Source organism: Sus scrofa, chromosome 15 (assembly GCF_054392235.1).
Source record: "Sus scrofa isolate SSC_HxYL_T2T_F1_AM1 chromosome 15, Sscrofa_HxYL_maternal_Yorkshire_Landrace_v2.0, whole genome shotgun sequence".
NCBI classification, from domain to species: Eukaryota; Metazoa; Chordata; class Mammalia; order Artiodactyla; family Suidae; genus Sus; species Sus scrofa.
The window spans coordinates 41420048-41433577 of NC_139397.1; the positions used below are offsets into that span (position 1 = coordinate 41420048).

The window sequence follows — 13530 nt, forward strand, 5'->3', positions numbered from 1 at the left end:
AGGACTTTTTTCACAGAACTAGAACAAACAATCCAAACATTTATATGGAACAACAAAAGACCCAGAATCGCCAAACCAATCCTGAGAAACAAAAACCAAGCAGGAGGCATAACTCTCCCAGACTTCAAGAAATACTACAAAGCCACAGTCATCAAAATAGTGTGGTACTGGTATCAAAACAGACAGACAGACCAATGGAACAGAATAGAGAACCCAGAAATAAACCCTGACACCTATGGTCAATTAATTTTTGACAAGGGAGGCAAGAACATCAAATGGGAAAAAGAAAGTCTATTCAGCAAGCATTGCTGGGAAACCTGGACAGCTGCATGCAAAGCAGCGAAACTAGAACACACCCTCACACCATGCACAAAAATAAACTCCAAATGGCTGAAAGACTTAAATATACGACAGGACACCATCATACTCCTAGAAGAAAACATAGGCAAAACACTCTCTGACATCAACATCATGAATATTTTCTCAGGTCAGTCTCCCAAAGCAATAGAAATTAGAGCAAAAATAAACCCATGGGACCTCATCAAACTGAAAAGCTTTTGCACAGCAAAGGAAACCAAAAGGAAAACAAAAAGACAACTTTCAGAATGGGAGAAAATAGTTTCAAATGATGCAAACGACAAGGGCTTAATCTCCAGAATATAAACAACTTATACAACCCAACAGCAAAAAAGCCAAACAATCAATGGAAAAATGGGAAAAGACCTGAATAGACATTTCTCCAAAGAAGATATACAGATGGCCAGCAAACACATGAAAAAATGCTCAACATCGCTGATTATAAGAGAAATGCAAATCAAAACTACCATGAGATACCACCTCCCACCAGTCAGAATGGCCATCATTAATAAATCCACAAATAACAAGTGCTGGAGGGGCTGTGGAGAAAAGGGAACCCTCCTGCACTGTTGGTGGGAATGTAAACTGGTACAGCCACTATGGAGAACAGTTTAGAGATACCTTAGAAATCTATACATAGATATTCCATATGACCCTATTTGCATTTCTCATCTATCCCTAAACATTACAGCACTGAAGATGATTTTATTCATGTGCTTATTTTGTGTCTAGCTCTGTTTCCATTTGTCCAGTTGAGTTTGCTGAGCTTGGCTCTACTGGAGGTTTTAAAAGAGGTGTGTGTGGGAAATATGGGCTTCCTTTGTCTTCCAGAGCCCATGGATATCATTCAGCCTCTGGTTCTGAATGAATGAGCCTTAAACTCTTTCTGTTTCAGGGGGTGCGATTGGGGGGGTAGGCATTCCAAGAGGCTCTGGGGATAATAATAAGCACTAAAATGAGTCCTGGGCTTGGAGCTTGAGGCTAGGGCAAGGACAGACACTAATCAAAGGGAGTTCCCATTGTGGCTCGGTGGTAAAAAAACCTGGCTAGTATCCATGAGCATGCAGGTTTGATCCCTGGCCTTGTTCAGTGGGTTAAGGATCTAGCAATGCCATGAGCTGTGGTATATAGGTCGCTTAGATCCAGCATTGCTGTGGCTGTGGAGTAGGCCAGCAGCTGTACAATTTGACCCTGGGCCTGGGAACCTCCAAATGCTGCGAGTGTGGCCCTAAAAAGCAAAAAACAAACAAACAAAAAACCTCACGCAAATAAATGCACAACTAAGAAGGGTGGGGAATAGGGTACGTAAGTGCTCTGGGAGCACAGAGTCCCAGTACCTGGCTCAGTTATGCCTTCCCAGTGAATCGATCCTTGAGCTGAGGTTGGCTGCCCAGGCTTCTTAAAAGCCCATGATCTTGCTAAGCATGGGAAGGACAATTGTGACCACTACGTGTTCAGAAGTCACAGGAGAGACCCACACTTTTCCCTCTGGGGTAGTTGCCCCAGGGCTGAGTACTGCTCCCTGTGGTGGTTCCTGGCTGCTACTGCAATGGCGCTGCCTCTGCAGGACAGGCTCTCCCCCAGCCCCAGCCCCCGGGGAACCCCAACTCAAGCCCAACCCTGGAGCTATGTCTTTCCCCCATGCTCAAAAATGCTCAACTGAAAGTGTGAGGAGGTGATGGCTGTGAGGGGGCTCATGCTCACTGTTGGAGAGAGTTTGAGGATCAGTGTATCCCCGGGGTCCTCTGAGCACTGCTGGAATGTGTGGTTGCTTCCTAAAACCACTACCAAGATTCTGAAGAGAACTGACCCCCTTAGAATCTCATCCTCGTAATTATAGAGTCTCCCAGCCCTTAGGCCTCCCCCTCCTCCCCTCTTGCCTCTCTGTGAGGACATTCCTCAAAGGAGCTTTGGCCTCAGTCCCTGCTTTCTAGGAAAGACTGGCTAAGGTAGGGGGGCTATGGACTGAACTCTAAATTGGCCTCCACTCTGCTTGTTTTGATCACTCAGACATTTTAAAAGAAAATCATTGTGTTAACAATAGTGGATTCTGAGAAAAATTAGCAGCTGGACCCAGAAGCCCAGAAAGCTAGTGCCTGGCTCTTTTGGTCCCACTGGAATGATGACAGTTTCCTTGGGCTAGGGCACTTGTCAGCTGGAGGTGGGGAGGGGGATGGTACATTCTGGGGGAGCTTCTGCAGGGCATGATCAGAGAGGGGGCAGAACTTGAAAGACATTTGGAAATAACCATGTGAGGAACAGTGAAGCCACTGAGACATGTCACATTGAGAGAAACACACAAGGTGTGAGGAGGGGGTGTTGAAGAGGAGGTTAAAATTACCATCAAAGAGTTATTGCAGAAAGAGAGACTGTACAAACTAGGAGGCTGGGATTAATGATACACACTCTCTATACAAAACAGACAAACAAGGAACTCCTGTATAGAACAGAGAAATCACTCCATATTCTGTGATCACCTATAAGGGAAAAGAATCTGAAAAAAAAAATAGAGACGTATGTATGTATAACTGAATCAGTGTGCTGCACATATGAAACCAACAAAATATTGTAAGTCAACTATACTTCAATTTTAAGAAGGAGAAAATAGGAGTTCCTGTCATGGTTCAGTAGTTAACAAACTCAACTAGTATCCAAGAGGACGCAGGTTCAATTCCTGACCTTGCTCAGTGGGTTAAAGATCTGGCGTTGCCGTGAGCTGTGGTGTAGGTTGCAGATGCAGCTCAGATCCTGTGTTGCTGTGGCTGTGGTGTAGGCCAGCAGCTAGAGCTTTGATTCAACCCCTAGCCTGGGAACCTCCATATGCTGCGGGTATAGCCCTAAAAAGACAATAAATAAATAAATAAATAAATAAAGTAAAAATAAAGAACATACTCAAAACTACAAAAGTAGAACAAATTGGAAGATGTTGTTATGTGTAAAGCTGTTGAAAAGCAGAAAAGACTGATGGATGGGGCTGCAACATCGGCACCAGCACCCCTGCCAGTTGCCAAGGGTCCAAGGGTTGGAGAGGGGCCCTTGCAGAGGATGGGGAATGGGTCGGACCATGGCCAAGGTCACTCACAATGTGAAGGGTTGGATTTTGGGTTTTGAACAAGGCTAGTACTCTATTTAAAGGGACTCTGGGTTGCAAGGCTCTAGGCTCCTAGGTTTCTCACCATTACTGACCAATGAACTTCACACAACAGAAAAAAAAAAAAGGTAGACAATAGTTGGTTTCAGCCTTAGGTAATTCTGAATAACGAGCACACAAATGCAGATGTCTGGTTGTAGCAGGCCAGGTGAGAAAGGGCAGTATATCACAATCCATCACAGCCAGGAGAGATACAACTCCATGCCCAAGGTCAGGGGACTACATCTCCTGGTGCATTTATGACAGGCAGCTCACTCATTCACTCACTCATTCATTCATTCCACACACATGCTGAACACTGTGTAGATAGATAGAGGAGGGGGACATGCTCTCTAAGAACCTACAGCCCAAAGGAAGGAAAGAGCGGAAAAATACACTGTAACTGAGCAAGACACAAGAGAAGATCTGCAGAGGTTACCATGGCCCCATCCTGGGCTCCAGTGCTCTCAGGCCACTTCTTGGGAGAGGAACACCTTACTTGTCTGGAGGACAACACATGACTATTCTTGCTCAAGAAGGAAGTAGCAATTTGTTTAATGGGAACATAAGATGTTTGGGTAGGCCTGGAACTGTACCTTGATTCTGCCATTTACTTACTACTTAGATATCTGTAAAAGCAGATTCACTTATCCATAAAATATCACTATTTACTTAACCAAAACATGTAACCAACCTAAATGTCCATGGACCAATGAATGGATTAAGAAAATGTGGTATATATGCATAATGGAATACTACTCAGCCATAAAAAAGAACAAAATTGTGTCATTTGCAACAATATAGATGGATCTAGAGATTACCATACTAAGTGAAGTTATCATTTATATTTGGAACCTAATAAAAGGATAGAAATGAACTTATTTGCAGAATGGAAAGACTCACAGACTTTGAAAAACTTACGGTTACTGAAGGGGACAGGTTTTGGGGGAGGGATGAGGTGGAGTGTGGGATCAGCATACACACACTGTGGTATAAGGAATGACTAGTCAACGGGTACCTGCTGAATAGCACAGAGAACTCTACCCAATATTCCGTGATAATCTGTGTGGGAAAAGACTCTGAAAGAAAATGGATGTGTGTACATGTACAATTGAATCGCTTTGCTGTACAGCAGAAATCAGCACAACCTTGTAAATCAACTATACTTCACTAAAACTTTAGAAAAATATCTTTGAGTGCCTATTCCCATGGCAAGCATCATGAAAAGTACAGAAAAGAGTTTTGAAAAGATTAAAAAGAAGGCACAGGCCCCATCCACACAGAGGATATAGTTTTACAGGGCAAAAAGTCCTTAACCACACACTGATTTCCTGAGGTATTTCTAGAGCACAGCTGTGGTGGGCGTGAGGCCTGGGGGCCTAGTTCAGGCCTGGGGTCCAGGGATGAGAAGCATGTATGGCTCAGGATGGGTACAGGTGTAATGAGAAATGAGGCCTGCAAAGGGCTCTGCGTGATGGCTGGCACGACGTGTGATGGGACCATTCACTACTTACAAGATATGATACAGATGCTGCTCTTTTCTCTCTGTCTGTGCCTCTGGGGGAAAAACAAACACTACAATCCTCTACTACTGACAGGTCATACTTCCCCTGATTTTCAGGCTGGACTTTTCCTTGTATGTGTACAAAACTAAATTATACCTTCAACACAGGTCCAGATGAAATGTTTTTCACTTATTTACTTTGGCTGCAGCGTGTAGCAGCTTGATGTGGGATCTCAGTTCCCAGATCAGCAACTGAACCCAGGCCACAGCAGTGAAAGTGCCTCATCCTAAACACTAGACTACCAGGGGGTTCCCTGAAATGTGTTTTATACCAAACATTGAGCTATGGTTGGGGCCTCCTGCTCAAGGGCTGGATTCCTGCCACTTGCAAAGTGACCTCTAATCATTTGCTAAGTACCTGCTGTTTTGGTGGAAATCCTCAAGTCAAGGAGGCAGGGGTAGAGTCCATATGGCATCCTATCTTTTTCTGGATTCTTCTGGCTCTCTGCAGTCTCACCTGTCAAAGTGGAGCCACAGATGGGAAAGGCAGGCCAAGTGGGATGGACAGGAAAGCATGGCAGGGCTCCCCGATCCTTTTCCCTTGGATCTTAGAAGACGGAGGAAAGTAAAGCACAGAGGAAGACTTGAACAAATTCATGGCTTATTTAACATGTTTGCGTGTGTTTTCTACTCAATCCCAGGAAGGATATAGGTTTTGGATTTAGAAGAACTTGGATGGAAACGTGCTTGCCTTAATGATAAATGTTAATATCACCAGTAATGGCACGAAGTGGTATCATTTATTTTCCAAAATGATGTACTGAGAGAAGGGCACAATATCACTTCTGTGGTATTCTTACAAAAAAAAAATATACCAACCCCTGAACTGAAACAGAGGAAACATGAAACAGATCCAAAATGAGGGATGCTCTACAAAACAACTGTCCAGTGCTCTTCAAAGGTGTTAAAATAATGAAAGACAATGGGGAAAAAAAAAAAAAAACTGTTCCAAATTGAAGGAGAATAGGGAGACACAAAAACTAAAGGCAACATGCAATTGATGCATTGGATCCTAGATCAGAAAGGGGACATTTAACAGAATTTGGATAATGTCTGTAAATTAGATAATAGTACTGTATCAATATTAGTTTTTCTTTTTTTGCTTTTTAGGGCTGCACCCGAAACATATGGAAGTTCCCAGGCTAGGGGTCAAACCCAAGCTGCCGGCCTACACCACAGCTACGGCAACGCAGGATCCAAGCCACATCTGTGTCCACACCAGAGCTCATGGTCCATACCACAGCTCATGGCAATGCCAGATCCTTAACCCACTGAGAGAGGTCAGGGATTGAACTTGAGTCCTCATGGATGCTAGGTGGATTCATTTCCACTGCACCACAACAGGAATGCCTTAATATTCTTTTCTTAATACTGATAATTGTACTGTGGTTATGGACAATGCTAATGTTGGCAAATCTGGGTGAAGGGTATATAGAAATTTTTTTGTATTTTTGTTGAAAAAAAAACACAGAAATAAACTTTATTGCCTTTCCTAAGTCTCCGTTTCTTCATCCTTAAAATGAAGACAATGTGCCTTTCCAAGTGAGAATTAAAATTCAACACACAGAAAGGTCCTTAGACATAATAATTAGTCAATAAATGTCACCTCCGTTCGCTACTGCTCTTGTTCCCCTTCTCTCTCTAGCCTCTGACGTCAAATGTTAAAACCATCCTCTGCAAAAGAACTCAAGAAAAATTTCCAACATCCCCACTACAGCAGCACATTCTATTATTTCCATATAAGAAACAAAAGAGAGATGAAGCACTCATTTTTATATGTAGGTAAAATTTTATACAATGTGACCGTGTAAACCCCATACAGCCAAGAATACCCATACTTCTCAGGCACACTTGGACTATCTATGAAGATTTTCCCAGGAGTTCCTGTTGCGGCGCAGCAGAAACAAATCCGGCTAGGAACCATGAGGACGAGGGTTTGATCCCTGGCCTTGCTCAGTGGGTTGAGGATTCAGTGTTGCCGTGAGCTCTGGTGTAGGTGGCAGATGAGGCTGGGATCCTGCATTGCTGTGGCTCTGGCATAAGCCGGCAGCAACAGCTCCCATTAGACCCCTAGCCTGTGAACCCTATGGCATGGGTGTGGCCCTAGAAAGACTGAAAGACAAAAAAAAAAAAAAAAAAAAAAGATTTTCCCAACATGATGTTACAAGAGATCTCCATAAATTCAAAATATTTCACCGTATCTGGACATATGTTCTTTGATCACAAATAAACACAATAAGTGCCTAACAAAAGGATAACTTTTAAAAATCATAAGTCTGGAAACCCATTAGCCCACTAATATACACCATGGATTAAAGGGGCAATAAGAGGAGAAATTATCATACATTCAGGGCTGAACAACTAGCAAAATACTCCATATCCAAGCTAAAGCCTTACCTAGAGAGTGGTTTGTAGCTTGGCTGTATTGATTAGAAAATGTGAAAGGATGAAGGTAAGTGAGCCAGGTTAAAAGCAAGAATGTGAGTCAGTCATATCCTGCAGGACCTTATTATTATCAATAAGAAAGAAACATATTTACGTGAAGCAATTAGAGAATAACATATAGGCTGATCATAACTCGTGAGTTATAATTCATTGAGCTCAAACAGTGTAGAAAATGTGCTGATAAATCACTTTGCATGAATTAGACTTGACCTTCATGATAGTACTGCAATTTTTACAAGCAAGGAAATGGAAGCTCAGAGTTTTTTTTTGTTTGTTTTTTTGTTTTTTTGTTTTTTTTTTTTTTTGACATGCTTATGCCACGTGGAAGTTCCCAGGGCAGGGAGAAACCTGCACCACAGCAGCGACCAGAGCTGCATCAGTGACAACACTGGATCCTTAACCTGCTAAGCCACCCAGGAACTCTAAGGCTCAGAGATTTTCAATAGCAGGTAGCCAAGGTGGGGTTTACAGGAAGCTCAGGTTTTGTTCTGACATGCATTGAGCATTCCAACACCCCCACATGGCCTCCCTCTGGACCACAGGACCAAATCTAAGGGGCTGTCAGGGTCAGTACTCAGGGCCTAGAATCAGTCATTGCTGCGGTGATGAGGGAAAGTTCCAGGGTACAGAGAGGCTGTCCTGTGCCTTAAACAGGTAGATAACAAAGACCTGCTGTATAGCACAGGGAACTCTACTCAATTCTGTGCAGATGGGAAAAGACTATGCAAAGGAAAGAATATAAGTATATATATAATTGATTTACTTTGCTGTACACCTGAAACTAACACAACTTTCTAAGTCAACTATACTCCAATAAAATTGATTAAAAAATAAAAAGGCTACTCAGAACTGGAGAGTTAGGAAGAAGAACGTTACGAGTAAATGGCATAACTGTGCCTATAAACTGTCAAGATCCCAGTTTCCCTGCCTGCAAATCCAATACTACTAACATGTGCTTTTGGATGGGGAAAAGCTTGTAAATCAGGCGTATGACTGCAGAGAGTAGACTCCAAGGAAGGCTGGAGCAAACTGTTAAGAGTGCTCCAGAGATGATGATTGCCAAGCATTTTAAACTCCTTGAAAGGAAGGTGACATGGAGGTGCACAGGGCCATGGGGACCCTCTGTTCAGAAAGGACAAGCCAAGGCTGGGATGCCTGGAACCTAAACAAAGGGGTATCTGCAGAAGGTATCAAAGCAAAGAAACAGCTTAAAGCTAGTGCAATGGGAGTCTATTTGAAAACTTGGCATTTCAAAATATATACTTAATTTATGTCAAGAAAATGCCAGAATATGAGGGATGTTAAGAACACTTTAAAAGGAAAGAAAATGGCAGTCTTTTCCGTTAAATATCTTGTTTTGCTTTTAAAAAAAAAAATGTGGGCTCAATTTTCAAACTTCAGCTACAGGAATTAAACCAGAAGGCAACCTTAGACTCAATCAAGCGCTGGATAGTTTGACTTAGGATTTGTAGGTAAGAAAAGGGCTTAGTGTTTACATGTTGGAATGTTCCGTCAGATATAAACATTGGTCCACAACAATTTGACTCGGTATTTATAGAACACACCAGGAACAGACTGGACTTCATCTACTTGTCTCCCAAGCCTGAACCCTCCTGGGTCCTACCTGTCCCCTGTATGGCAGGAGACCAGTGTCCACACCAACACACAGCCAACCTAAGCCCATGGTGGCTGATCTTAACCCTCTGGCCCATTCCTCCCTTCAGCAGGGACCCCTTGTATAAACCAGTTTTCTCTTTACCCTGGATCATTCACTTGGGCTGCAAACACTCTGTCACAACCTTCCTTCTGTTGTCTGAGCTTCTGCAGGTCTTTGCTCAAAACCCATCCACTCCCACCTTTAGTGGGAGTATCCTTGCTCAAAATTTAGTAACCCCCACCAAGGAGAAAGGGGGAGAATAAGGAGGTTGGGATTAGAAGATGCCAACTAGTATATATACAAGATCAATAAACAAGGTCCTACTATGCACAGGGACTGTATTCAATATCCTATGATAAGCCATCAAGGAAAAGAATATTTTTAAAAAAGAGTATATATACATGTATAACCGAGTCACTGTGCTGTACAGCAGAAATTACACAGTATTGTTAAGTCAACTGCACTTCAATAAATAAATTTTAAAAACCTGCCGCCACCCCTCCACCCCCATCAGGAGGAATGAACCACATAAACCTTTAAGTTAAAGGCTCCAGAGATAAAAAAAAAAAAAAAAAAAAAAAAAAAAAAAGGAGCTATACACACAAAAAGGCAAGAGCCAGTTGGACCAACTAGGACCAAGATGGCATGCATCTGACCTCCAACAGACCCTGACCCCAAGGGATCCTGATTTTACTACACTAGCATATTTAAATGACTCAGCTTCCAGCAGCCTTGGCCACACATTAAGGGCCAAAAAAGTTTAAAAAAAAAAAGGAGTGGCAGCACACTCCCTCAGGAAGCCCTGCCCTTTTCCATAAAGGAGTGTGCCTCCCCATCATTAGCCTCCTCCCTGTGTCTTCACTCTCTACAGTCAGGCCCCTCCCCACATGGGCGAGGAGTTCATCTGTGTATTTACTTACGCTTCTCCATTCTTTGGCCACTGAATAAAACTGTTCGATAGACCTCTGCTTTGGTTTCCTTATTCTCCTACTCAAACCTGAGGGGAAAAGAACCCTCCCCACTGAGGCAAAGAGCCCGCTGGGCTAAATTCTGAGTAGGGTCCATAGATCTTAATTTGGTAACAATCTTACAAAATATCACAAACAAAGCAAACAATAAAACGGACTGGATTCCACGTCCCCTGTTGCCACCACCCTGTTTTCTCGTTTCTCTGCTTTTCTTCACTGCTTGTTAACACTCCATCCTCTTTTTTTCCTAATCTTTCTGTCTCTTTACCAATGCCCTCCGGCTCTAACATTCCTGTTTCTAATTGTTGGGATCACGGGGGGGCTCTGTGTTCCTGGGTTCCGTTCTCTTTATCACCCAGACCATCTCCCTAAACCCATAGCTGGAACTAACAGGGATGAACTCAGTGATCCCCAGTCTGTACGTTTAACCCTCTAGCAAAACTACTTTCAGGTCTTGCTCCATGTCTCCAGGACTACTATGTGGCTCAAACTTTTGAAAGCTGAATCAAAACCTTCCGCACCTGTAGTCTGGGATCCTGACCAATCATATTGCACTCAATACTTACTCATCTCTGTAGCTGCACAACCACGTGAAGTTGCCTTTAAGAGGCTTGGTTTCTGTGAGACAGCCTGAGACCAGGGATCCTCTGCTGAAGTGGTGCTGGCCTCTGGAAAAATGTGTCCTCCAGCAACAGAGTACAAAAAAAACATAAAGGGCTAAAAATAACTGCAGGCATGCGTAATTGGAGCATATCGGCAACAGAAAGATACAAAAAAGTCAAAACCCATTTGCCACTTCTGAGGAGTCAGGAGCAAAAGCAGGGTTCTGCGCATGATCCTTGCACACAGCACCTCCAGAGAGTAGGCCGACCACCACAGCCAGCCCTCCAGCCCCACCCACTGGTCCGCTCCCATCCTCACCCCTTTAAAGGGACCAACCCTCCTAACCCCTCTCCCCTTCTCCGCCAGGAGAGCCAGAAGGAAACCTATTGCTCGGCAGCTTGACTCCCAATAAAGCCTTACCTGAATCTCTCTTCTGATCTCCCATCAATTTCTATGGATTAAAGTGTGGAGAATATTGGTGGCCCTCACACACCAGAGAGAATTCATAAGCCTTCCCCTTGGGCTCCGTCAAATATGATCACTTTAATTTCTTCATGGCTGCAATCTCGCCCAAGCCGTAATCACTTCTGTCTTTAGGAGCCAAAACTTCCTAAACTGTCTCATTTCTTTCACCCTTGTTCTAACCGATGTCCATTCTCCCAAAGTGGATGTAGTTGTCCTAACAGGTGAAACAAATCATGCTCCACCCTCACCCCCAAAATACTATTGGCAGCTTCTGCCAACTGGAAGGAGGTTCAAACTCTACATGATTTTTGTCTACCTGGCTCTCCCCACTTCTCTCTGACAGGTACACCTATTTCCAGCCACCCAGAGACATCAGACTCTCATCCATCCATAAACATAGCCAGCTGCATCACGTGATGTTTTCCACCCTTTACATTCCTTCTGGTTAGAACTCTCTTACCCCAGATCCACCCTTCTCCCTTAAGCCCATGTGTTTTGAATAGGAAATGGATGCAGATTTTACATCTTAGGGAATAATTAAATGAGACGAGTAAATATAAAGCATTCAGCATGATGCTAGTCCTCTTCTTTTTCTCTGCAGCCCCATCTAATCTTGTCCAACCCCATCCATCCTAGACCTCGACAGACTGGATCATTGGCTTATCTGTGAATAGAACCCCCATGGCCACCCATTCCTTTTTTTACCTGTTAAGTATCAGCTCAAGTTTCAGCATCTCAGAGATCCCAGCTTTCTCTCCACAGGAAATAACCACTTGCCAATTTTCTAAATCATTTTCTATTACATTGATAGAAATAGGATCCTTTTTTGTAGGATGCATATCATTATCTAAAATCTTTTTTGGCATGTTCATTTTCTTTTTCTTTCCGGTGAAATAGGAATTTTTGCCAAGACCCTGACTCTGATTTTGATTTTTTTTTAACCTTTGTTTGTTTATTTGTTATTCTTAATGGCTGCAGCCACGGCATATGAAGTTCACAGGGAATGAATCTGAGCCACGGCTTAGACCTACACCACAGTTGCAACTTGCTATATCTTTTAGCCCACTGCAGTGGGCTTTGGCTAGAACTCACGCCTCCTCAGCACCCAAGCCACTGCAATAGGATTCTTTTTTTTTTTTTTTTTTTTTTTTTTTTTGTATTTTTAGGGCCACACCTTCAGCGTATGGAAGTCCCTGGGTAGGGGGTCAAATAGGAGCTGCAGCTGCCAGCCTACACCATAGCCACAGCAATGTGGGATCCAAGCTGCATCTGCAACCTATACCACAGCTCAGGGCAATGCCAGGTCCTTAACCCACTGAGAAAGCAAGGCCAGGGATTGAACCAGGGTCCTCATGGATAATAGTTGGTTTCTTTACCTCTGAGCCACGATGGTAACTCCTGCTGACAGATTCTTAATCCACTGAGCCACAACAGGAACTTCCTGATTGTGAGTTTTGATTGCTTTTGTTTTAGTTGCTGCTCTATCCCTATAATCTACAACAGCTCCTTGCACAGAGGCAATTCCCAAAGAGTATTTGTGTTACTGACTTGCTGTCAGCTCATTCAAAGGAGAGGAAAAAAAATATTTGGTATAGACTTTATTGCAAATTTGAAAAGAGATGATATAAAGCCAATGCAAGGAAAACAGTGAGCTGTACACAATATGTAACTAAGTGTTAAAGCACAACATATGTATATCATATCCTATAAGAAATATGCTTTGATGAAGATAGAAATGAAATGATAGCTAGGTGTCTATGTTTTCAGATGCATTTAGCAATTATCTGTCTCCTCTCCCATAGTATGGGGGTGTTATACTCCCCAGTATCCCCCAAGACAAATTCGATACAAATTGATCAGTATGGTGGAAAAATGTGAGCATTGCAGGAAGAAAACTCTGACTTTGAACTTTGGCTCAACCATGTACCAGCTCTGGAAGTTTTCCTTATTTCCTGGCTCCTCAGTTTTCTCATCTTCCAAGATTGTTTTTAAGATTAAATAGGATGGTGTACCAAATGCAGTTTTTGCCATGTGGTTAGTCACCATCAACTATAGTTATCAGTATTGGAGTAATACCTTCAAATATTAGAACGGATACAAAATCTCTGTTCATTCCCATAAGAAATCCATCAATAGGGTAAGGGTTCTGGGTAGACAAAACAAATGAACTGTACTGAGAATGACAGAAAACCAATTTTAAGAAAAAATGTAAATCAAGCACAAGACAGAGCTGTGGACCCAGGTCTTAATTCCAGGGCTGGTTTTATGTTTAGTCTTAAGGGAAGGACTTTCAAGGAACAACGATTCAAATTGTAACCTGACCATCTGCCTTCCTGAAGTA

The 13530-nt window shown here is 42.9% G+C and overlaps 1 protein-coding gene across 4 annotated transcripts in view; it reads right to left on the reverse strand.

Annotated features, from left to right (window-relative positions):
- CNTNAP5 (contactin associated protein family member 5) overlaps window positions 1-13530 on the reverse strand; it is an 865075-nt gene that overhangs the window by 506557 nt on the left and 344988 nt on the right. Inside the window, exon 1 of one of the 4 annotated variants that reach the window (XM_084999089.1) lies at window positions 10688-10998. The exons of the other annotated variants lie outside the window; for them this stretch is intronic. The gene's annotated coding sequence lies outside the window, so the exon portion shown is untranslated. Of the gene's footprint in view, window positions 1-10687; window positions 10999-13530 lie in introns of those variants that run through there. 4 annotated transcript variants of the gene reach the window in all.